At 39.7% G+C, this 25,590-nt stretch overlaps 1 protein-coding gene across 1 annotated transcript in view; it reads left to right on the top strand.

Annotated features, from left to right (window-relative positions):
- The window catches only part of galnt9 (polypeptide N-acetylgalactosaminyltransferase 9), a 103,711-nt gene that overhangs the window by 65,790 nt on the left and 12,331 nt on the right, over positions 1 to 25,590 (top strand). The window lies entirely within an intron of this gene.

The raw sequence follows: 25,590 nt of genomic DNA, 5'->3' as shown, positions 1-25,590 counted from the left end.
CCTGACTGTGTGGAAATGAAACACATAGAACAGGAAAAAAAGGGACCATTCAGCACATGCACAAGCTTGAATAGGTCTGCTATCACCAAGCGAGCTTCAACCATTCATATCGTACAGCCGCTAATGGAATGGAGATGGGCTTCTGGCGAATGGACGGCAATTACTCCTCTAAGACTACGGCAGCTCAGGCAGCTCATTGTTGTGCCGGCTGAGGAGTTGCCATTTGGGATTGTCGTGATTGACAAGAACATGTTTAACAATTAGCCGGGGCAGCTCACAATAGCAGAGCCTGCACAGGACCGTTGGACTGCAGGGGGCTGATGAAAGGCAGGGTTCACATGGAAAGGTTATTTTGTATTTATAATTTGCTGTGAGTTCTGGCTTCTGTAGCTCACTCTGGGTTAAAAAACGGCTTCCAGGATACAAAAGGCTAGTCTCTTTGTAAGCAGAAGGGAGGATGATTATACAGCTCATATCACTGCATGTGGTGCTGTTTCTGTGGGGAAGAGAATAACATAAAAGTACAGGGAAGGAAAGGGGGGAATAAATCATGGATTCTACTGAAGATTTCTGTTTGTTTGGTTGTGAAATAATTTACAGGGTTGTCAGAGCTGTAAATAAAAGAAATCGACAGAGAGAGAATAAAACTGCAGAGACAGAGAAAATGGATATATAAATGATGCTCGGAGCATGATGAATTGAAGGAAAGATGCATCATCTTCAGCTACAAACCGAATGTATTCATACTCAGTTTGAGAAATTCAAAGCTAAATTACCTCGAACCAGCTTAATGTATTTCTGCTGTTATTAAATCTGCAATAAATTATGCTTAACCTCATATTTAATTTTAATTTTGCCACCAGCAATATAAGAATTTAATATCCTCCCTTTTAAAATAATTGTTAATGGCAATTCTGAGGCAAAACATCCTGCCTGCCACCAGGCTGCTTTTGAAAACACAGAAAAATGTTCGGGGGACAGAAATGATGAATTCTGCCAGAAGTGTCAATATGAGTTTATCTTGTAACACGTCTCCCATCCCCTCCTGCATTGCTGAGTCTTTGCTGATATAGCATCTCAGGAGACCAGGACATTGCCTTTCATTTCAAGGTTCCTGTGGGCACAAGTATTATACCGTGGTTACTCTGTCAGCAAATATAATACTACATCAAATCCATCAGGGGTCACCTGCAGCTGCTGCTCCTGCTGCTTCCACTGAAAACCTGATGTGAAGTGAAAGCGTTCTACTTCATCTTGAATCACAACTTTAGATCACAGCTCATAAGAATAATGACAGGGGAGGAAATCGAATCAGCCTATTGGAGAGTTAACAAGACCTATTGGAAATAAGTGTTGAATGAATTTACATTTTATAAACGTATTATTCTGCTGTATGTGATATCGTTTTGTTTTTATTATAAAGTAAAAGAATGGTGGTTTTCAATGCACATAATGTAGGTGCAGGGTAATTAAAAAACAGCTGCAAGGAAAGAAGCAAAGCTTGCACACTTAAGTCAATGCCATGAAAGGTTTAAAAATTCTATCGTTCTGACACAATGTTCTTAATCCTGTAAGGTTTCATTTTTAATTAACCTGACCAATACAGCATGCATCAAATTTTGTCTATTTTAGATTTCACAGTATTAAGATGAATCATGATTTTGAGCTTCGGAAAACAGCATTAAGAATATTTTAAAAAAGGACACACACAAGCACACACACACACACACACACACACACACACACACACACACACACACAACATTAATCAATAGGGATTTTTTTTTTAAAAGGAAAAAGGTCTGCAACACTGTTCAGCTCCTAATGTGGAATTGTATTTAACCAGGACAACGTTTTAATCTACATGATCTTCCTTACCTTTCTCGTCCTGCACGTGCATGCATTGTTTTCTCTTTTCTCCTAAATAGAAACATCATTACAGGTTTCTGACACAGCTTTCTGAAACTCTCATAATTTCTCTATCATATGATGTAACAAAGTGCCAGAAAGTTCACGTTATGTTGTGTCTTTATGAACACGGCCAGAGCCTTTTTAAATTATTCTGCTTCAACTCTTCCATATTTGAGATGAAGCTCACATCATTTTTAAAATCAAGTTTTTTTTTTTTTTTTCAGAGTATGATAAATATATTTACTCTTAATGTGTGCTCAGTAGTAGAACAATACATTAAAAAGACTCAAAGTATTTCAGTCAATGTGGAAAAGAACAGTTATTAAAATTAAGGCACACAGGGAATGTGTTAGAAAGTGTTTCAGTCATCTGACTCATATCTCAGAGAATATTTTATAGTAGTAGTATACATATCTTATGAATACAGCTTACTACAGTTTGCATTAGAACATTTGTACTCTTAAGGTTATAGCTTTCTATCTTAAAATAAGTCCCGATCTGAAGTGATTGAGTTCTCGGCCTTGAGTGTTGCCAAAGTGCAGGTGACCTTCACTCAAAACTCCTCAATACTGACATACGTTTGAAAGAAAAGTTTCAAGAAAGAAAGTATAAAAAGAACTTCATCATCAACCTTTGAGTTCAAAAGATGTATTTCCTTCACTTTTGCATTGAACTCTGTTTTTGAAAAGGTTACCAAAAAATACACATTTACAAAAAATTGAACTAGATTAAAGGAGACGACAGTCGTAAGGACAGAGTCATAGTCTAATAAATAGATGCAGTATAAATAATGTATGCAGGCTGGCTTCAGGGCTGTGTGTTATGATTTTAATCACTTTCAATAAAAGCTGAGTCTAAAAAAAAGAAAAAATATCACAAAGAGTCAAGTCTGCTTATTTGTAAAGTGCCTTATAATAACTTTTGTCATGAATTGGCACTATACAAATCAAGATTGATTGATTGATTGACTGATAAAAATAATGCCTTAAAGGTCACACATTATGCAAAATACACTTGACCATGTTTTTCGAACACTAGTATGTCTCCCTAGTCTGTATACAAACCCCCCAATTATGAGTCCATCCTCTCTGTCCTTTGCCTGCTCCACTTTCAGAAGATGTGTGTTCAAACAGGCTGTTTGAAGTTTTCCCTTCATGACATCACAAAGGGCAGTAACCCCTCCCCCAAGTGAGTGACACTCACACAGCTAGGTGTTTGTTCTGCCTTCTCACGTAACATTAGAGCATGCAGCAAGAAAGCCCAAGCTGCATCCCCTTCCAGAGGGGCGTGGTCAGACACAGCTCATTTTCATTTAAAGCAACAGACACAGAAACAGACCACGGCTGAAATAGAGGGGTTTTTATAGGCATGCTAATATACAAGAGGAGTGGATTAATAACAAGAAACTACACAGACATGTTTTGGGGAGGTCTTAGACTTGTTTAAACTTGTTGAAGATGAGGAAAATGTGTGACCTTTAATGCTAAAAACACAAATGACAAACTTAGAGTCGATCATCACCTAAAATAAAATCACAGTTGGACCCATGTCCTTCTTTGATGTGTGCTACTTTGGCTTGTGAATATTTCAATCAGGAGAGACAAGTAAATGATTGAAAGATGAAAGATTTATTTTACACATGTGACATAGAATGATTGTCAGAGAATCTGACAATCATTGCTTGAACTCTACAAGGAGACAGGGTGGTTGAAGATGTCTGCCCTGAGCAGCAACAAGATCTATCCCCCCCCTAGAGTCCAGACACTGGTGGTGGAGGTGTTAGCGGATGATGTCGTCTGGGTTGATGCGATGAAGAAGTTGATTGAACTGTGAAGACTAGAGTTGATGAGGAGATGGTGAATGATGTCATCTGAGGCAAACTGCGAAGGTTGGGGTTGACCGGATGATGGCTGATGATGTCATCTGAGGCTGATGGGATGAAGGATGTGATGAAACTGCGAAGGCTTGGTGGCGATGGGGAGGTGGAGGGTCGCTCGTAACGATGGCATGAATGAACTAGTGGAAGAGGAAGCCATTTTTAAAAGACACAGCAGCAATGTGATAGGCTAACATTGAGGGAGTGGAGCAGTGCTATTGGATAGATGTAACCAGGTGATGATTACGAGACATAATGAGTGAGCATGCATGGAGGAGTGATTTGACATGGTATGAGAATAAACAATAAGAGGAGTGTGCAAAATATTGTCTTCCTGTCTGAACTTTTGCTAGAGCTACATTTCATGCAGCCATCATGATGATAACCTCTTTCCTGCCAACAAAAAAGGGCCAGTCTTGGTCTGGCTGGGTTTACCCCACACAATATTCCAACAGGCTCATGCTGCCACCAGGAAACCGTCCAAGCTGCTTTATGAATTCTGTCTCATTTTCACAACAGAGTAATCAATCAGTCACTTCCAAATCCAGGAAAGTGAAGCGTGATCTCACAGAGGTGGCCGGCTTGTTTCAGTGACATTTATTAAGCTCACCGGGAACTCCTTCCAGAAGTAATGAACCACAAAATTATTGTATTTTTTCCTTCTTTGAAGTCTCCTCTCCATAACCACCTGGGCTGGGCCTGAGGCATCTGGTCATAATCTCTCAGTAGTGAGGAGAATGGAGCTAATTAAAGTCTTGCAGTACGAGCAGCTAGACAGGAGTGGGACATAATTACACTTTACTTTGTCCCCTCTGCATCTCAAACAGGCTTCTTACAATGTAAAGAAAGTTTATGGTACAGTCAATGAAATTCATTATAACTGGTTTAGAGGGTTTTTTTGTCCGTTTAAAGGGATACTTCACTCATTTGCATTAAGCTTTGTATCATTAGAAACCTGTTCGTATTTTTGAATGGTCGTGCATCCTGCCCTCATTTTCCCCTGAGATGGGAAATCTTTGTATTTGTAAGTCTGAAAAGGAGCTTCCAGTGATGCAAAATTACGATTTTTGCGTCACTGGAAGCGGTTTCGGTTAGCGGGGTAACTTCAACGCTAGTTCCTCATATTTTCGACCACTGAAGCTACAGACCAATCACAGGTCAGTGGGTGGGAACTCACTCCCAGAATCGAAACGTATAGTCTGCCATATTGCTTGGAAGCTACGCTAACAGGCTCTATGGAGAAAGCTGATAATGGCGAAAAAATATAAATATAGCGGCGAGACGGCTGCCGGTCTTGTGTTTTGGCTGCTAGCCGGCGGGGCCACCGGCCGCCGCTAGCCACTGGGGCCGCGACAGCAACCGTCTCACGACTATATTGCTATATTGCTGGCCAGAGGAAATGGCCTCATGTGTTGAAGTAAACATGTCTGTAAATGTTTTTATTACTATATTTCTACTGCAATATTGTATAGTTTGGAGAAACTGTAACGATCGAATTTCCCTCTGGCATTGATAAAGTATTTCTGATTCTGATTCTGTGGGAGTGGCCTGCAGTGCTATGCATTCTGGGATTTGGTGTCTTTCATCCACAAGAGCCAAAAAGACACTTTCTACCTTTTCTCGGCCAAGAAGGCACCAACTTCAAAATTTATTTCACAATTCTACTACATATATGACCCAATGTCAATACAGATTCATGTTTCAACGGGTGAAGTATCCCTTTAAGGTTTTGTATAATAATATAAGACTAAAAAATAACCACATTACATTGTTCTATTGATTTTAGAGTCATGTAGCTGGCGTGGTGGTTAAGCTCAATTATATGAGCGTGCTCTCCATTTACAGAAGTCCTTGCTAAAATGGTCCCAGGTCTGACTCAGACCCCAAGCCCCATGGTGTGTGCCACTTTATTCTCCCTCCTGTACACTTCCTGTTTCTATCCACTTTCCAAAAGTCAAAAATAAATGTAGATATTCAGCACAAGCTGTGGTAGTCTTGTATTTAACTGGTGCTGTTGTGCAGACATTTGGCATAAAAGTGAATTAAAAGGAAAGTTAGCTAACTATCTTTCCTCATAAAAATGATGCTGCCCATTTACATCCCTTAAGGCACACAGGTCTGTGGAAATATCTAAAAATTGTTTGTGTTCAACAAAACTTTCCAAGTCTAAGGCAGCACAGAGAAAGTAGTCCCGCTTTGTTTTTATAGATAAAAGATGTACTGCAGATCTGTGGTGCCTAACCGTAAAGCATCAGCTGTTGCTGATCTAGAATAGTCTTGTAATGGTCAGAATTGGCTCATTACACCAGTGTGGAAATTTTCAGGCTGTTTTCTTTCAACTGCTGTAGAAGTAACTGCTTCTTTGTTGTTGGCTTTAATTTATTCCAAATACACTTGAAATGAAAAACCCTTCGGAACCATTTTTGTGATACAGTCAGTATGTTTATAACAAAAACAATACATTTTTAGTTAACGTGAATGATTGTTTAATGATTACATTACATGATTGTTGCAACAACCATAAAGGATGAATTATGTGTTGAGTGGGATGCATCAATTATCCGTCAACCAGACAATAAACCCAGAAGCACATCTGACAGTATGCTGCATCTTATGCCACCCACGACTCATATCACCGTCCATCTATTTTCCAGATGGTAACTTCACTTGAAAAAAAAAAGAAAAAAAGAACAAACTGTGAACTCAAGAAGTGCTAGTAAGCATTATTCACGGTGGAACAATAACAGGTGCTGCTTCAAAGCAGTTGGTTGGTGCAGTCAGATGTTGCTTTTAGTTTATTCTGAGAACATCTGCCCTGCTGATACCAATATGAAACCTGGGCATTTTAACATGCTTAATTAACCTCACAAGCCATCTGGATTTGTAGATACAAATACATTCACAGGGAATTGGTGCACTCCAGATGTGTAGCGTTCAATATGATGATAACACAGTGCATTGTATTAACTCTTATATTTATGTCTTTATAACCCAACCGTTTAAATATTGTATAACAGAAACTAAGATCAGGTTTAAATTTTGCTCTTACCTGAATAGGTCTGCCTGTTTATTGGAGATCTCATATTTTATGTTGTGCTAGCTCTAATGAAGAGGTTAGATTTGAGCAGGCAATGAGGTGACGAGCAATGACATTAGTTGGCCTCCTATACCATACCAATGGAGGCATAGCCTATAGCCTATAGCCTACATATGTGTGAGACAATATTATTAGGGCTAGAGCAGTTATGGAGATTGCAGGTTGGGACTGCAAGAACTTTGATTGACTGCTGTTTTCCCCTTCAAATTATAGATGCTTGTATAAAATGATCAACGTGAATTGTTGAAAAAGAGCTTCAATATCTTGTTGCTCAAAAAACTGTAATTTTTATATTGATTTAGTTTATATTGCATATATCACATATTGCATATTGTTTATATCACAACCAAATAAACATTGCCTTGCCTTAAAAAAAATCCATAAACTAATAAAATCACTATAGACCCACCTTTAATTGATGATATGTTCTTCATGATGGCCAGGTGAGTGTTTTTGAAGTTTGCTGTCAAATTTCCTACAGAATAAAGTTACATTATCCTTTCCCAGGACTAAGACAGTAAATATATAAGTTATATGCAGAGTACAACGAGTTATCAGAGGCGGCTACAATACACTTAGGTAGAGTATGTCTTGATAAACTGGGTTCCTTTTGCCTTTCTACGCCCATACATATCACACCACAGGTATATTCAATGTACATTGAAGTTGTCGTATGTCAAGTAAAAGATAAAACAGATCCAAACTTGAGATGTCTGACATACACCCTATAAGAACGCCACACAAAACCTCGATAGGTCTTGCCTTGGACCTTTGTAGCCTGCAGCATGTCAAAGACAGCCACCTTGAAAAGGGCAGGGACGTCATTATGAGGCAGCATTAAACTCGCCCATCTGTGGACACCAGCCATTCTGGCAGCTTCAATATCACCAGCGTGCTCATGTCCATCAAGCAGCAAATGTCAGTGGCGCTGAACATATGTGAGCCTCTTCAGTAACACTTTACAATAAGGTACACACATTTTGCATAGTTAGTGGGAAACAAATGGGGAACTAACCATTAATTAACCACTAAGTAATGATTAGATAACCACTAATGGAAGATAGTCTTCGTGGTTACCTAGTGGTTACTTAGTGGTTACCTAGTGGTTACTTAGTGGTTACCTAGTGGTTACTTGGTGGTTACCTAGTGGTTACTTAGTGGTTACCTAGTGGTTACTTAGTGGTTGCTTAGTGGTTACTTAGTGGTTACCTAGTGGTTACTTAGTGGTTACCTAGTGGTTACTGAGTGGTTGCTTAGTGGTTACTTAGTGGTTACCTAGTGGTTACTTGGTGGTTACCTAGTGGTTACTTAGTGGTTGCTTAGTGGTTACTTAGTGGTTACCTAGTGGTTACTTAGTGGTTACCTAGTGGTTACTGAGTGGTTGCTTAGTGGTTACTTAGTGGTTACCTAGTGGTTAGTTTCCCATTTGTTTCCCACTTACTATGCAAGCTTTTTGTACCTTATTGTAAAGTGTTACCGCCTTTTCCAACAAACTGAGTCTTTGGAAAGATTAGACTTATCTGAGGCATCGGGAGGAAACTATAATTCATTAAATGGAAAAGACAAATGCACAGATTTATCAGATGAATGCCACAATGAGTAATGTTGTAGGAGTCTGTGGATAAGGCTCCATAAACTAAACAATCTGGTTGTCCCATACGGTGCAGTACAGCATCATTTACTGATTTCAGCTTATATAACTCCTTTGAGACTGTATGTTACAGAAATGCGGTGCTTGACTCTAGTCTCATTCAGTCATTTCAAGACAAACTTTCTCTCTGTATAAATAAACTAAATTTAACAGCTATGGTTGCTTGTTAAGTGCAAGATTTGTCTTAGGAGAGGACTCAATGGTCTTGGTCTTGAATTGCTCCAGAGCTTGCTTTTAGTCGTGTTTCATTTCTATCCCATCTTTGCATTGTCTTAACGACAACCCGGCTCAGTCGGCCCATCCCATCCCTGGTGGATTCAATGTTCTATAACAACATTGAAGAGCTACAACATGGGAGGAACCATCCACTCCCATCAATACACCCCCTGTAACGGTAACAATAGCATTGGATATCGATTGAGCATTTGTCTTTTTCAATGCCTGCATTATTTAGAGGCTGAATCAATTCTTTAGGGCTTAATGGACTCAGCTTTACTTACTCCATGGTTCATTACTGTATGTTGAAGTCTGCAGAGAGGACAGAGAGGTGAGAAAAGATGCAGCCGTAAAAGTTCTGTACACAAGACTTGATCGGGTATTCTTTTTGAGGAAATTCTGCAATTGTGAAGGACTTACCGCCGACATATGGTGCAGCCTTTTGTTGTTGGGAAATTTACTGTTGAGTTTGCATAACGTTAGTCGACATCATCAAACATGTCTTTGGTTTAAATTCATGTGTCTGTCCGTGCAGAGATAATTCAAGATCTTTATTTTCTTTCTTTCCCAGATCCTGTCGATCCAGGCTAAATTCATGAATTGCGCCTCAAAGAGATTGTGTGTCTGAAAAGCACACCTTGTGTTTACTGTTTAACAATGACATATGTGGCATGCTGCTCATCCTGAAATGGATTTGGAAACATGACATGGCTTCCTGAGCATGAGAATACCTCAAAGAGTTGCTGCTTTTTGTCTTCAGGGCCAGAGGGAAAAGTAATTAGACAGACCTTGTGAGCTGTTATTCATGTGGATCATAAACTTCATTAAAGCCTTTTTTAAAGTGACTGCAGATAATCCCACATCAATCTGAGCTAATTTTGACAAGATAATTAAGATAAATCTTTTTTTATATATATAAAATTGTTTTATTGAGTGAGTAAGGGTCTGAGTACATCAGAACCTTCAGTGTTTCAACATAATTAATAATCATAGTTTCATTTTAAAATGAAAGAACATCTGAATCATAAGAAGCAGTGCTCATTAAGAGCCTGTCATTGGACTGTATCGTTGCCAGGAAGTACAGTAACACTTTACATCACTGACTGGATCACCTCCTTATCTGAACATTAGATAATCTGTCCACGTAATTGTCTCTGTTAGATGTCTCAGACATCTAAGGCTGAAGACTCAAAATGATCTAACAAGGCAGAAGTATTTGAAGACAACAAACACACATTGATTTGGCTGCATCAGCAAATCAGCCAGCATATCAAAAACGAACGGCAGTAACTGGATGGAATTAGGTTTCAGTTAAAAGGGGCACTGTATCTTTCTATCTCTCCATCAACAACAAAGGCTTTTGAGGAGGAAAAGAAAGCATGAAATGAAGAGATGGGCCATGGTTGGGCTCACATCCAGACTCTTAATGAGGGGGGGCCTGGGGTTTCCCACACATAAAAACATCACTTCATATTACACAAGACTTGAGAGGAATGGAGGAGAAACCTTAGACAGCCTGGGTTTGTCCTGTATGAGATGCTTACTGGCATTAATGTCCTTAAGAAAGTCATCAACAGGTTTTTAGCTTTCTGGCATGGGTAACGAAACTTAAAAACGTTTTCTGACATACTCTTCATAGCTCCTCAGTAGACAATTAGCTTGGCATAAAGAGTGGAAACGACAGACTGTCTATACATCCACAATATCTCAGAGAGTCACCTATTTGTAACCGAAGCAGGCTTTTGAAACCCATTAATGGCAGTTACCACATTGAAATTCATGACTCAAACTGACTTTCAACCCAGTAACAGGCAAGCGGCTAGAGCTGAGGCAAGCCGCAAGCCTCCTGACAAACAGCTACAACACGCTTTCCGCCTGCAGATCTGACAACCCCCTTATTTCTTTCATAAAAACAAAACAGGTGAGTTATAGAAAAATCCACCCCTGTACAGTGAGTGCTGATAACGAAAAGAACTATGCGGACCAAAGTTGTTTTTTATAATAAGCTGTAAACATGGACATCATTTTATACGGTAGTGAACAGGTTGTGTTTTGGACCACATCCAACAAAGCTTTCCAATTCTTTTTTTTTAAGAGTTAAAAGCTGAAGCAGAGTGTAGACGACTGATCGCTCATCCAAACTGCGACCCATCAGTCAAATGCCAAGTGGGTTAAATAAGATTTGAGGATCAAGCCTCATGTTACCTTACACACAATGACTCAGTGACGCAGACATTATTTCAGATTATACCGGGCTCTGTGCTCAGGTTTCAGCCTTTTAAAAATCATTTTCTATCCTCCTTCAGCATTACTGGTAGAAGAGGAACACGTTTCACTACTGACTGCTATTTTGTGTAGAGCTTAACATGTTATGTTGTTGGAGCTACAACCTAATTAGTGACTTGTTTGTGCTTTTTGTAAAAATGTGAATTTCTTATTCATGGTTATTAAAGGGCACTCTAAGCCAGGCCAGGGACATGTCAATGCTGCATTTCCTGCTTCGCTGATGGAGGTCTATGAGTCATGAAATAATTAATGCACATGTAACTCTTCAAATGCCACAGTCCAATGAAAGCATCTTCCTTGAGCGTTATTATTCATAAGATGGAAAAAGGAAAGACAATATGTCTCTCTTGGAGGAGAAGTGCGTGTGTTATACTGACTGATCCGAGAGGTTCACTTATTGAATCAGGTTATTTGTAGTTCTTCACAATATAATGTTGCTTCTGTATTCTCCTGTTGATATTCTTGTCGCTCACACCAGCTTTGAGAAATGACTTGCTGCCATGTGACATTCACAGATTTCTCATCTGTAAATTAGTATAAGTGTGAATAAACATTGCATAGATGTAGCACAGGAGCTGTTTTATAATAAGAAGTGTTTAATGGGGCTTTCTCTGTGTTGAATTAGAGCAGATAACAGTTTGACACATCATAGAAAACTCAGCCTGCTACATAAAATAACTAGTTTTTTTATTTGTGTTTGCTTATTTTTTTAACAATACATTTAAAAAATATATATGATTAGAGCAGATATAGACATTATGTTTGGTTCCTTTAATAAGAATCTCATGGCATTTCATTAAAAAGGGGAACATCTTTTGGTATATTTTCATCCCTTGGGTTTAGAGATTGCAGATTGGCGAGCATTTCAATTAAAAAGGGGGCATGTAAAATTCACCAGACGACAAGACCCGGCACACACAACTCATTATCTCAAGTGGATAAAGAAGGTCTCTGGATGACTGTCTAACAAATTAATTGTGAACATTTCCATGCCAACTTGAAGGAAGCCCTGTGACAAAGGTCTGCTTTTGAATCCACCCAACATTACTAAAAATAGACAGTCTAGTCGTAATGCAGCCTGGTGCAACTCGGGCTGTCACTTTTCATTTCAAATTCCAATCACAGTTCAAATAGGGGGGGAAAAGTTCATATTTGAGTGGTTGTATGAAAGCTGCAGACTGTTTGAAGAAGTTTGCCTGTGATCCAGCAAGTGGGGATGTCAAAACTCAACATAAGCTTGACCTCTTTTATGTATGCCCTTTTGACCCATGAGTAAACTCTTTGTTATGTTGTTTTGTGAAAGCAGAAGACATTTGGGAATAAGACTAAAGCTTATGATGTCAGTGTGTGACATCTGTTTTTTGTCCCTACCTCAGATAGCAAACTAAACAACAACATAATGATGCTTGTGGACTTTGTACAAGGCAGAAGTCTTACTCTTCGATAACAAATCTGCACATTGACGTACTGGCTCACCATCGTAGTCAAACAAAGGAGGCACAACAGAAAAGCAGAGCAATGTTAAGTGTACAACCTCCATTGCTTACTATTGAACACTCATTTTCAGCAAGCAGCTTGCCAATAGCTCCAAAAATTGCCTTTACCAATCACTTGGAAAAGTTTGAATCCACTTTGTAAGAGTGAATAGTGCAGCTCAGCCCTGGCCCCAGTGTGGCTGCAGTGAAGCATTATTTACAGAATGGGCTTCTCAGCAAACACAAATTTTGAAAACAATCATTGGATAGTCATACTGTCATCATAATTGCATATCACACCCATAACAACAGTTTGGATATCTAGAAAACTGTTTAGAATAAGTCAAACACAAATAGGTATTTTTATCTGTATCTTTTTTATGTTTCTGTCTAATCTGCAAAAGCAATTTAAAATAAAATGAAATGAAAGGTGATTATTGCTGTCAACAAAGCAAACTCCAGGGAAACAAAGCATGTAGGAGCAGCTCTGCAGCAAAAACTACACTTGTACTACAAGTGTTGCTCTGTAAACAGCCCAGGCACTTGAGCTGAAGCAGTTCAGTGAGGCAACCGTCAGCTCACGAAGTAAGCTATGTGCCCCAGGCAGCAGAACTTGTAAATCTGTTTTTGAAGATATTTTTTGCCTAGCACTGAAAGCCATACTCAAATCAATATGTTCATACTTTAACATAACATACGTTATACAGTGCGCCCCAGAGGCCTATAGTTCTTGAAGTTGGACAGCCCGGGTTTGACTCTGACCCCGGGGCTTTGCCGCATGTCATTCCCTATACTCTATCATCCTTGTTTCCATCTCTATTAATAAAATCTGCCAGCCTCAGCTTCTTTGAGCATTTTAGCCTCCTTCAGCACCTTGTTTTGGATTACCAACACACAACTCCTGTCACAGCAGACAGGCAGCTGTTCTAGCCACTGTCTTGGTTATTTTACAAAATATTCCTACAAATGAGCAGATAAAAAAATTCAATTCAATAGTGCTGTTTTTATGTGTCAGAACTGGTGATGTCATCCATGAGTATTGCACCCCTTCTTGATGTCTTATACCGTCTAAGGTATTAGTAACTCCTGGGATTTAAAATGAATGTAATCATCAGGAGCTGAAAGGATAGTAAACTAAATGCAGCGGTCACAATGCAGGATGATGATCTGCAGGAGTTTTAAAATGTCACTCGCCTGCAAACTGAGCTGAAGTTAAAAGGAATAGATATTTAGATCGATTCCAAATTATTCATAATGTGTTCTAATTAGACAGGAACAAAGAGCACACAGAGCTGCCAAAAGTTCTCATAATCACAGTCAGCACACTGAGAGAGCGGAGAGAATTACTGAATAAATGAAGCAGTTTGAAAGTAAAGAGATGAGTTATATAAAGTTATTCCCAGTGTTCTGCCAACAGGGCAGTAATGACTCTGTTGTAATTATCGTCTGCTCCATATGGAGAGGAACAAATGACAAGAGGAATAATGCATTTTTATGATGGTTTATGGAGAAACTTCAGGCACACAGGTAGATTGGCAGCCAATTATTGCTCTCAAGAGAGCCAGAGAGGCTGCGGAAATTCACTTGTGTTATACAACATGAACTTTCTTCTTTTGTTTAGCTGCTAATAGCTTCCAAAGTTTTGGACCAGAATGACATAAAGTACGGTTTTATGGTAATGTAAAAGAAGCAAGCATCTTTGGCTACTCTATAACTCAAGGGATACACTGTCATTAACTATTTAATTTAGGCTTGGACTAATTAAAGAGGACATATTGTAGCCCTTTTCCTAAATGAAACACCTGTGCTGTGGTCAAAATATAACATGAATCAAGCACCAGAGGAGGTTTGTGACCCTGCATAAACCAGCTCTAACAGAACGTGCCGTTTTGGTGTGTGTGTCTCTTTAAATGCAATGAGCCCCTCCCCCTGAGTTTTCCCGGTAGAGATCACTTCTCTGTAGCGAGAATAAAAATGGCAGACCCGTGCAAAAGTTTTGCTCTAGACTGGGGGTCCATGGGTGGAGATATCAGGAAGGGGATGGGATTTTTTTTTACCAGAATCCAACTTGTGACATCACAAGTTGAGCAAATTTGTAACGGAGCACTTTTCTCGGTGTTGTAAGACTGATGCAGTCTACAAACAAAGGACTGGATGGATTTATTTCACATTTTGTGGGTCGGTAGACACTCAGGTTACCCAAATATCTGTTCAAAAACACTGTCAAAGTGGATTTTTCATAATATGTCCCCTTTAACATTCAGAACTGTCATTGTTGTCGTGTGTCAAGTAAATTAAGTCACGCTGAGATATACTTCCATAGATTTCACAGGAAAGATAATTGGATTGATTCCTTTTTGTGTCTGAGGCAGCATGCCTCCAAATGTCAATAATCTCACACATGTGATTGTCCATAAGAAGGAACCATTAGTGCACAATTGATTTTTAAAGAAGCATGGCAGATGTCCCAGATATACCAGTGTACAAATTCTGAAACATGCTGTGAGAACAGTGTGTCCGGGTGAAAAGTGGCACTCTTACTATAAACGGGTACATAATTCACCATTTTCACATGACATCATGCTGTGGGAAGCTCAGATGCATTCACAATGCCATGCTGCTGGTTGAATGCATGAAATCTGACAAATCATAATTACGACATTGCTACAGTATTGATTTTCCCCTAAAAGAAAATGAGCAGAGACAACCTGGAGGTACATCAGTCCTTATGAAAGTTAAACAACACATTTTACAACCTGTTGCTACTTTCTGTCAACACCTTCTAGTAACACCAATATGACTCCACACACGGATAGATTGTCTGCTAGCTGAGGAGTGAGCAACAACAAATCCGAACAAGTCAGACAGAAAACATTAGACTGTCCTGGCAACATATGAAACAAAGAGTAGTGTCAAATTTGAATATCTTTGGCATTCAGTTATGATGAATCTGGGGCAGCACAGGCAGAGAGTTAAGAGTCCTGATGGCTCGAGGGGGAAAAACTGTTGCTCAGTCTGGCAGACCTTGCACAGATGCTCTGGAGCCTTTAGCCAGATGGCAACAGCGCAAAAAAATGATGGGAGTGGTGGGAGAGGTCTGTCATTATGTTGGAGGCGTTTCTGATTCACTAGTCTATGTATATTTTGTCCATGGAAAGGAGAGAGACTCTGCTGCTCTCACTTTCCTCTGCAGGGATTTCCGTTCTGCGGTTTTCTTCTTTTTGTACCAGACAGTCATGCAGTGCGTTAAGATGCTCTCCATGGTTCCTCTAATTTTGTCATGATGGGTGGTGGAGTGTTCACTGCCCTGAGTCTCCACAGAAAGTACAGGTGTTGCTGGGCTGTGGAGATGATTGACCAGCTTAAATCATCTGCAATGTGCACCCACAGGAACTTTATGCTGCTGGCTCTCTCAATAGCCGTACCATTGATTGTGAAGCGGGGTTGAGTATCATCACCTTTTGAGAAATCAGCAACCAGCTCCTTTATTTTCTCCACATTCAAGGAGAGGTTGTTTATGCACCACGTGACCAATTTGTCCGCCTCCACTCTGTAATTTGTTTTTCTATCGCTCATCATGAGGCCCACCACTGTTGTGTCATCCGCAAACTTAATGGTGTGAATGGAGCTGGGTTTGGCTGTGCAGTGGTGTGTCAGCTAGGTGGATTAGAGCGGACTGAGCATACAGCCCTGAAGGGAGCCAGTGTTCAATGTGATGGTGCAAAAGGTGAGGCGTCCTATTCTGACTGACCTGTCGGTGAGAAAGTCCAGAATCCAGTCACAGATAGGTGTGTGGAAGCCAATTGTCTAGTCTATGAACAGCATTCTGACATGTATGTTGTTTTCCAGGTTTGTTACGGGCAGATGAAGGGCAATGTGTGCCAGCCAATTGTGCAGTTTGGACTTGTTAAGGTTCATCTCTGAGAAAGCTTGCTCGCATAAATATATTGTCCCAAACCTACAGAGTATCTTTGATGCGAACACTGTCTTCTTTAGGTATTTCTGTGTCAAGTATTGATGATTCCAAAGACACAGACAAGAGTGTAGCGGTGCACTACACTGCACTTCGATCAGCTCCATTTGTAGTTTTCCTCTGGCACATCTGACTCTGTTTGTGTCTAACGGACGGCAAAAGACTTCAAAAGTCCTTCTCAAGCTGAGTGAACACAATAAATTGTCTTTGAAACTTGTGTATGAGTCCTGACAGTATGTTCTTGTACGTGTTCATACTCCACAAGTAGACATTTTAGACAGAGGAAGTGGACTGGGTTGCGCTGACATAGCTGCATCTCTCACAGAGCCATTTTCATTTGGAAAGCACAAACAGTCATAGTACTCTTTCACAAGATTATTGCAGCCCTGCATGGTAACATTCATCCAACCAGACTGCACAGCTCCAGTCCACCTCCAGTCTATCCAGGGCTCTGACAAGGCTGGCAAAGACCTTTCCCGTGGTATTGTTGGTCATCGACACAGGCTCCACAAACTCCTCGTGTAATGAAAGTTACAGATGCATCCACACCGCAGATAAATATATCTTTTTTTGCGACATAAATTACATCAGCATTTTCAACAACAGCATTAGAGAAGGCAATAAATGACTTAATTTCCTCCTTTTGCTGACTGTTTGAACCTTCATCCATCTCTCTTGAAATGCCTTGCAACCAGCGTCAACCTTTCTCATTGTGGACATCATGTTTGCTGAGCTAAGGCAATGCAGAAGCAAGTGTGTGCAGCAACTTTATTTTATTTTTTACAAGTTACTTCTTGCCTCTTTTGATACATGTATCATATCATAGGAACCCCTTACTTTGCTAATTACACACAAAACATAACTACTAGGTGAAAATATGTGTAAAATATATAGAAATTTACAGATTCTGTGGTATATGTTCATAACTCTATACACAAACTGTCGTCAGAGGAAAATTTGGTCCCTGGAACACGCACTGTTTGAAGATAAAATGCTACGCGAGAAGTAATGGTGGTGGGTCCGCAAAGAATGAAACCGTCACTCTCCTGGTAGCTTTTTAGCTCCAAACAGTGTTCAAGGGACCCATTTTTTCCTTTGAATAACATTTTTGTATTTGGTTCAGAAAATATAGCATAGCCTTTATTCACTACCCCGGCTTACAAATTTCCCTACCAAATCTACATAGTGCACCTTTAAGCTCTCCATTTTCAGTCAAGTTGATAACTAATCAGACTCTTACTAAAATGATCGGCTACTGATTTATAGATTCCATGTAGGCTATGACTAAGGCCAAAGTAGTTCTATTTTAAATAAAACCACATCATTAAAGTGTAATGTAATTCACATGTAAAACTATATCAAATGTAAGTTTGCACATGACAGCAACAATGTAGGTGTCTGCTGCTCTTTAAAGATGCACACACCTGTGTGTCTGTCTGGTATGTTCAAACATGTGTATCAAATATGTGTTAAAGTCTATACATAGACATAACTTGTATTCTGCTTCTAGCCGTAATTATAACAAATTACTGTATACTGTAAAATAATTGGGGTTTTGGCTGTTGTATTCTTTTATGTTGTTCTTTTGTGTTGTCAGTGTTTGAATAGGCCTTTAAGTGTTAGTGCGTGGCAGTGCGCTATGTTATACGCCTTAAACACTACCAGGGACAGTGGGGATCCCCAGTCTCTGGCACCATTACTTTGGGGGTCACACGAGTTTGGGAATCACTGACTAACCCCCAATTCACACATACTCCGTGCACGTCGCGGTCCGTCAGTGCCACGCACTACACCGTACATAGCTGCCACTCTAGTCAATCATTGTGTTCACACAGGGCGCGCTGCGGTCTGTCTCCGGAGCGTGCCGCAAATACGCAGCGAGTTTATTTTCGCCGGAGTGCGCTGCAGGCACGCGTCAAGCTGTACAGAATATGACAGCCCGGACAGGAAGTCAGACATGGAAGCGCACAGAGCATTCGGTCAATTTCAAAATAAAACACAATATACAGACTCGCGATCATATTTTTAATCACTTTATCAACATTACGTCAAAACAGGGACCGAATTAACAACAATGCATCCTCAGAAAGACAAAGCAACATGTTGTTTGCATGTTTGTCTTGTAGTTCTCCTGTGATGTGTCATGGGTGCGCTCCGCTGACGTCCCAGAAACGGATCCAGTGTGAATGGGCGCGAGCCGTCCGACGGAGCAAAACCGTGGCGCTGACGGACTGCGGCGCGCACGGAATATGTGTGAATTGGGGGTTAGGCTATAACATAAAGATCAGCATACTGACATTATAGCAGAAATTAAGCATCCCACCCTGGACATAAAGTCAGTGGAAAAAGGCAGATGTGAGAATACTTTAAATAATTCTCTTACTTTTAAGAGCTCAACAAAACATTTTGTAACATAAAGAAAATGGGGAACCCTCAGAGAACACATAAAGACGTATCTGTTAAGGTGAAAGTGTCACAGTCGACAAATAAAGAGAAACATCAGGACACAGTTTTGTATCTTTTTGTTGCAGAACGCTGCAGACTGCTGTGTCTTCAGCTTTTAAAAAAGATCAATGCACCCTGTGAATAAGTTGTTCCTTCAGCGCACATTAAAAAGCTCTTATTTTCAGAATTTTACCCCAGCACATCTTCACATCTATTGCTATGTATTTCTTGCAGCAGTGTTTCACTCATGTACAAAGAAAAGCTGAGGAAAACTGGGGAAGAACTCTGTTTGACCTCGCTACTGCTGCTCTGATCTGTGCAAATACGTCAGCTATCTGGCAAGCTGACACATGATGTGAAATCTGCATTACCTCAACACTGCCTCACATATTCTCTATCTAGGGTCCTTAGCTGCTTGCTGTTTTCTTCTCTGCACATTTTCACTTCTGAGTAAGAAGCCTGATTTATACTATCATCCGCACACTGTGAGTTAAGGGTGCACCTGTGGTGATGAAATCAGGGGCTATGGGCTCTATAGTAAACTCCCAAGAGAAGTTTGTTTGCTGGTGGGAACCTCAAACAGCACCTGATTTCTTCTCCCTTCATACCTGTCATAAATATTATTCATCCTGAACTTCTATGTGATGGTGGCTGATGTCTCAGTTTGTCTCCCTGTTTGGGGGCGCGTCCAGGGGGTGGTCTCCTGGGGTTGCATTGCCACTCCTGAAATTTCATTGGCCAACTGCAGGTGCCAGCCACCTTAATTCTAAACTATGATTGCCCTTCTTCCTGGTCAGAGGCGGGACAACATTTCAGACCAATTTATTATGCTGTGTTTTAACACGCTGCTTAAAGCTTTTGTGTTAAAGTATCTCACTTTAGCCCATTTTTGTTGTCACTTTCTAAAGGGACCTTGTGTGTTTTACAACATTGGAAAGTAAAATCAGTTATATAACTTAAAGGCGGTAGTTACAGGTGATATATGTTTAGACTGAAATGGTATATAAATTCCATTTAGATGTGTTTGTGCACGCATACTTCAAACCACCCCTGTATAAATCTATGGGCCATTGGGCCACCTAAGTAAACTCTATGCTCTATTATTGACTTTCTGTTTTTGTCATGAAAATGTCTGAGTCCAGTCCCTCCAACGCCTGTCTGAACGCGTGGCAGTCACCAGCATCTGCATGCTACATTTTCCCAGTTTATTGATTGTAATGTGTAATGGCGCTGATGGAAATCTGATTACTGCTGTTAATAGCTTCTATCCTTTCTTTTTATGGCTGATGTTTTCTGTAGGCCTGCGGAGCTTATCACGCAAATGGTCCAGCTACAATTAACTAACTGCGTGTACAGAGACAATTAAATTAAATTAGCAATTACATTACCACTACATCAAAGTGTGCTGTGCTAAGTGCTTACTCTTAATAATGCAGACTGCAATTTTCTGAAGGGTCAGGGACAAATGGACTTCACAGAAATGCAGTCCTGAGGGCCTGTGTGTGTGTGTGTGTGTGTGTGTGTGTGTGTGTGTGTGTGTGTGTGTGTGTGTACACATTCCATAACTGCAGAAAGCCCCCAGCAGCTTTATTTAACCTAAAAAATATTATCTTGTTTAATATCGCAAACATTTATTGTCTGTTCATATTTATTTCATGTTTCATGTTCATGATTTGAAATACAACAGTAATACAACAGTATATGTTCACAGCTGCATGTAACTCATCAAATACATGTTTTTCACATGTATTTGATGAGTTACATGCAGCTGTGTTTTGTCATGTGGATTTATTAATTAATAGTATTGTTGTATTATTTATATGTTGGGCTGATCTGAACTCATGACGTAAAGTGCTTGTCAGTCCCTCCTTAATTGTCCTAGATCAAACTGCAGAGTTTATAAAGCCCCATAAGGCACATTTGGATTTTTGATTTTGTACTGTGTACATGTTACTTAACTTGAACTGATTGATTGAACCAGTGTTCTGTCCAACCCCCTCACCCCATTTCATCAGATCAGCTAACTTCTCATGCATCTAAGAAGTTCACATCAGCACTGATGATCGTCAAAGGCAGATTTGATTTCTTGCAGATATCTTATACCAAGTTGTTTGAAATATATATATTTTTGCCAGCCTCTCCTTCCTCTACCCTTATTATATAACTTGTTGTTTTTGATAAGCTTTTCATTTTACCAGATAGTCTCTTAAGTCACAGAATAAAGGTTGTATTGGAACAAGATGTTCTCAATTTGCTTTAAAATGTCTCTCTTTGCTACACTCCCCACATGTACGGAGAAACTAAAAAATACACTGCGGAGAATTTGATGCAGTCACATAAGTTGTGTGAGAGTGGTGTCTAAAGGAATGAACTATAAACAAATATTTGCATTTCATTCCACTGTAGGGTCCTGCTAGATTTGCATGCTCGTAGAGGTGCAGGTCATCTAGAATTCAGAACAGAAAAATGCCTGAGGACTGAGGTCGAGTCGAGTTTAGACTGAGAAGTACTGCTGCATTACAAAACTCATGTCAAGACCCCTGTATTGGCTCAGTGAGGTCCTGATGCAAATTTCCTGGCAAAGAACACACAGCATCATTTCAACAATCTTTTTTTTTTACTCATGGAAAAACTTTAAGATCAAGTAGTTGTCTGAATGTCCTGATCGTCACATCTTCAATGCAGACTGCTTTGGTTGTTGTTGCAATGCCCGACTTTAAAAATGTGATTTATATATCCACTTTGTATAATGTAATCTTCAATTATTTATTTACTGTATATTTTGGGTCAAATTGTAATCAAAGTTAAATCCGTTTGACTAGTTTTTTTTAACTTCAACTGAATCGTCTTTGCTCGTTGAAAACTTCACATTAGTTGGGATGAAATAAACACAAAATATTGAGTCATCACAAATGTTTTGATAACTTCTACTGAATTTTAATCTACTATGACCTATTGTTTTTACGGTGAACGTGAACACATAGCTGCAACATTACGTCTGCAACTGTTGATGCTTTATCCAGTAAGTTACTGTATACATGTGAGATTTCTAAAGACACCTTTCTGTTCATCTACTTCTTCTGAAATGATGCGAGTTCAGAATGAAAATTGTTTGGTCAAAGTCACGCATGCTTGCACATTGTACCAACACACACAATCACCCAGAGTAATTATAGTGAGGGATATTGACAAAGGAAGTAAAGCACATAAGATAAAACATATACAGTTGGCTTATAGACTGACTCTGAGACGCTGCACTGATCCCACACGTAAACAACAGAGCTTAGCATGTATGTAAGATGCCACTGCAGCTAAATGTAATCAGTCATGCTGCCAGTTCTTCCAGCACTTATCACCCACAGATACCACAACTGCCATGATATAATAACATTTTGCGTTGCTGATATTGCATCGAGTGGTTTCTTGCAGTTTACTTACCGTTAGATTTATGTAACACGATGCTGTAAACTAGAATTAAGAGAAATGATGCATCTTGGGATGATTGCAGCCTCACAGTGATATTTTCAGCTCTCTGGCAGTAAAGTGGTAACGATGTGCAGTTAACTTCTGCCACATAAAAGAATTTTAAAAAACAACATTAAATTCAACACTTGTTCCTCCCGCTGTTAAGCCTTAGTTTGTGTTTTTAACATCCCATGAATAGACATGAGGAAATAATCGTTACTTATTACAAACAAATCTTTTGTTTCCTCAAACAAAAGACGCACGAATCCTGATGGGGTGCGGAAAAACAAGAAGCAGTTTCAACAAGCCTAGTTAGCTCGGAGGTGTCTGACCTTTTGCAAGTGGTGGCTGAGAAAATATTGATCTTCAATTTGCTTTTAGTGCAGGGCAAACTGCTAACTGCAATTACATATAAACACATTTTCAATTATCCATGAGTGCTCCACAAGCACTTAACACATACATTCTTTCACACTCATACATACACACACACATGCGATTGATTGAAAACAGGAAACCAGGGTAAAGAAGTTAAAGAAAGGCAGCTTTACACAGAGCTTACTGCGGTACAAAAGGTGATGGGTGGAATCTGCAAGGACTAAAGACGTACACTTAAATTGGTTGTGCTCTTCAACCCACATAAACGCAGCGCCCATGAAGGCTACTGTGGAAAAGCAGCACTTGTCATGGGCAGCAGCAAAGCAGGCAAAGCCTACTCCAAAGCAGTAATGGATTTTTTAGGCCCGGGTCAGTGTGGCTCATCAGCAGTGAGGATGAAGGGTCAGCCAGTCAATAGAGGTGTTTAAACCCGGGTCAGCGCCGGAGAACTACTCCACCACCGATACAACCAGGGCAATTAAGTTTCCACAGAAGAGAGAATCAAAAAGGAAGCTTTATTAACATTTAATTAAACACAGGCTTAAGTATGACAGAAACGTGCAAGTTATTTCTATGAACGCTGCTGACTTTGGACATACATGGATCAAGAGTTTCTGATTCAAACATCCTGCCTACCCACAGGAGTGCAGGTCGATGCAACCAACAGTGATTTTAATAAGCTGTTGTTGTTGTTGTTGTTGTTGTTGTTGTTGTTGTTGTTGTAAAGCAATGCTGAGTCTGTTTTAATAAATACAGAAAGATGGTGGTGTTGAATTAACTATTTCTTCATTTCGTTCTAGTAGTTTGATAAAAATTTAAATGTAGAGTCAGTAGCCTTTTTCGTTGCAGCTTGCAATGACAACATTCAAACTCAGCCCCTCCTCCTGGGCTCATCCACCAGAAGCGTACACTTACTGAAGGACACAAGTATGTACAATTACTGCTCGTTCCTTTACTGCAAGCTACCGCATGCTAGCACAAGCTAACCACGATTTTAATTGTGTACAAAGCATCTTAGAGGATGTGTTTGTCTGGTTGTCAATCTACAAAGGAGGATGACACGGCTCAAATGAGGTTATTATTTGTTCTATATTCAGAGACACTGCTCCAACATGGCAAAGAAAACAAACTAACCAGACGTGATTATAGTGAAGGTGCTCGATACAGAGGAAGCTGTATTTACTTCACTGGCTCTAAATAAACATTGTCAACGTTGCTCCGGACTTAATTGAGAAAAAAAAAAGAAGAGTTTTGCAGCCGTTTTTCTCCTTTCACACCATGCAGGGGGTGTTGTTCTGGGTTCAGAGAGAAGTTAATGGATCAGAGCATCTGTTACGCATTGTGGCGATCATCATTAAGAGACTGTGGGTGGTGGTGGAGGCTCAGCAGTTTTGTATGGCTGAAAGGACATTACCATATGCTGTGGCTTTGTGATGACGTTGTAACTCCTGGGCCACTTTCCCACAGCATGTTATAGATTCCACATCTTCATACAGTATATAAAAGAAAGATGTAATTTCACAAAGACTTCCAGATTCAATTTTTTTTTTTTTTTACCTAGAGAATATCCCAACATCTCTGAGTCTACAATCAATCAATGCTTTCTGCTTTGATTGATGCTTTCAAGAGGACATGTATTCACTGCCTGGCTTTATATCATACTTTGTACACCACACAGCACTAATGGTATAAAGGATTTCTGGTTGTCATAGGCAACTCTCTGAGGTCATGGACAATTCACTCACAGAGCCCTTTTTTTTGGCCCCTTCAACAGAAAATATCAGGAGCATCTCATTGAAATAATTGTTTTGTAATTGTTTTTTTCCCTGTGTAGGGTGCTTCTTCATGCTGCACTGCTTTGTAAACTGGATTCATTTGTCTTGTGTGTTTTGTGCTCTTTTATGAGCATGAATATTGTGTTGCATAATTCCAGCTGTTTTTCCTTAAAGCAGAAAGCAGGTGGCAGTTGTGAAAATGTAGCCCCTCTATGCATGTCATAGAAACTAATGGAGAATGAAGCAATGAAAACTGTCTTCTTTATCAAACTATATTTTGAACAAATCGTACAAACAGACAGAGGCAAGTATTCGGCTATGGGGGGGGGGGGGGGGGGTTTGAAACATTTTTGCCTGGACTCTTTTTCCATTCTTTTAAAAGAAGTCAGATGTTGCAAGAAACACGAGCAGCGAAGCAATCAGAGTCCCAGGACGCATTAACCATTAAAGCATCCTTCACAGTTCACAGAGCAGCTTCGGAGTAAACACTGACCTTCAGGGCTCTACGTGTTTGTGCTTGCACAATTCCCCTTTGCAAGGAACACACTGACTTAGTTTACATCAACTTATAGTTTCAAAGTGTGTTCAGACCGCTTGCTTGTTTCCAACTTAAATTGTCTAACAGCCATGTGTTCTCAGCACTTACTTTGTCAGTTTCCATGTTATCATCACTTTGCTTTAATGCTCAAAAGTCAAAAAAGCAAAAACCATAATTAACCAGAAGTATCATCAATCTTTATACTTCCTGATATTCAGGACTCAGGACCGTGACACGTTGTCGAGGAAACATCCTTAAATGTTCACACATACTTCTTCAACCAGCAGCAAAATCCACTTGAAAACGTTCTTTATCAGAGTAAAATAAAACTATATATTCCAAACAACATATTGTGAAGATGTTGCTTTTGTTTCTCGCTAATGGGCCAACCAGGATGAAGCCTTATGAGTAATACAGAAGGGGTCTTTGAAGTGCTTTAAATGTTTTGTGTTAAGCACAAGATATCAGAAAAAAACATGGTATTTCTCCTATTATTTAAACCTG

This window comes from Labrus mixtus, chromosome 5, assembly GCF_963584025.1.
Source record: "Labrus mixtus chromosome 5, fLabMix1.1, whole genome shotgun sequence".
Taxonomy (NCBI): domain Eukaryota; kingdom Metazoa; phylum Chordata; class Actinopteri; order Labriformes; family Labridae; genus Labrus; species Labrus mixtus.
The sequence above is the reverse complement of the archived record's forward strand: the minus strand, read 5'-3'. Positions and strand labels throughout refer to the sequence as shown.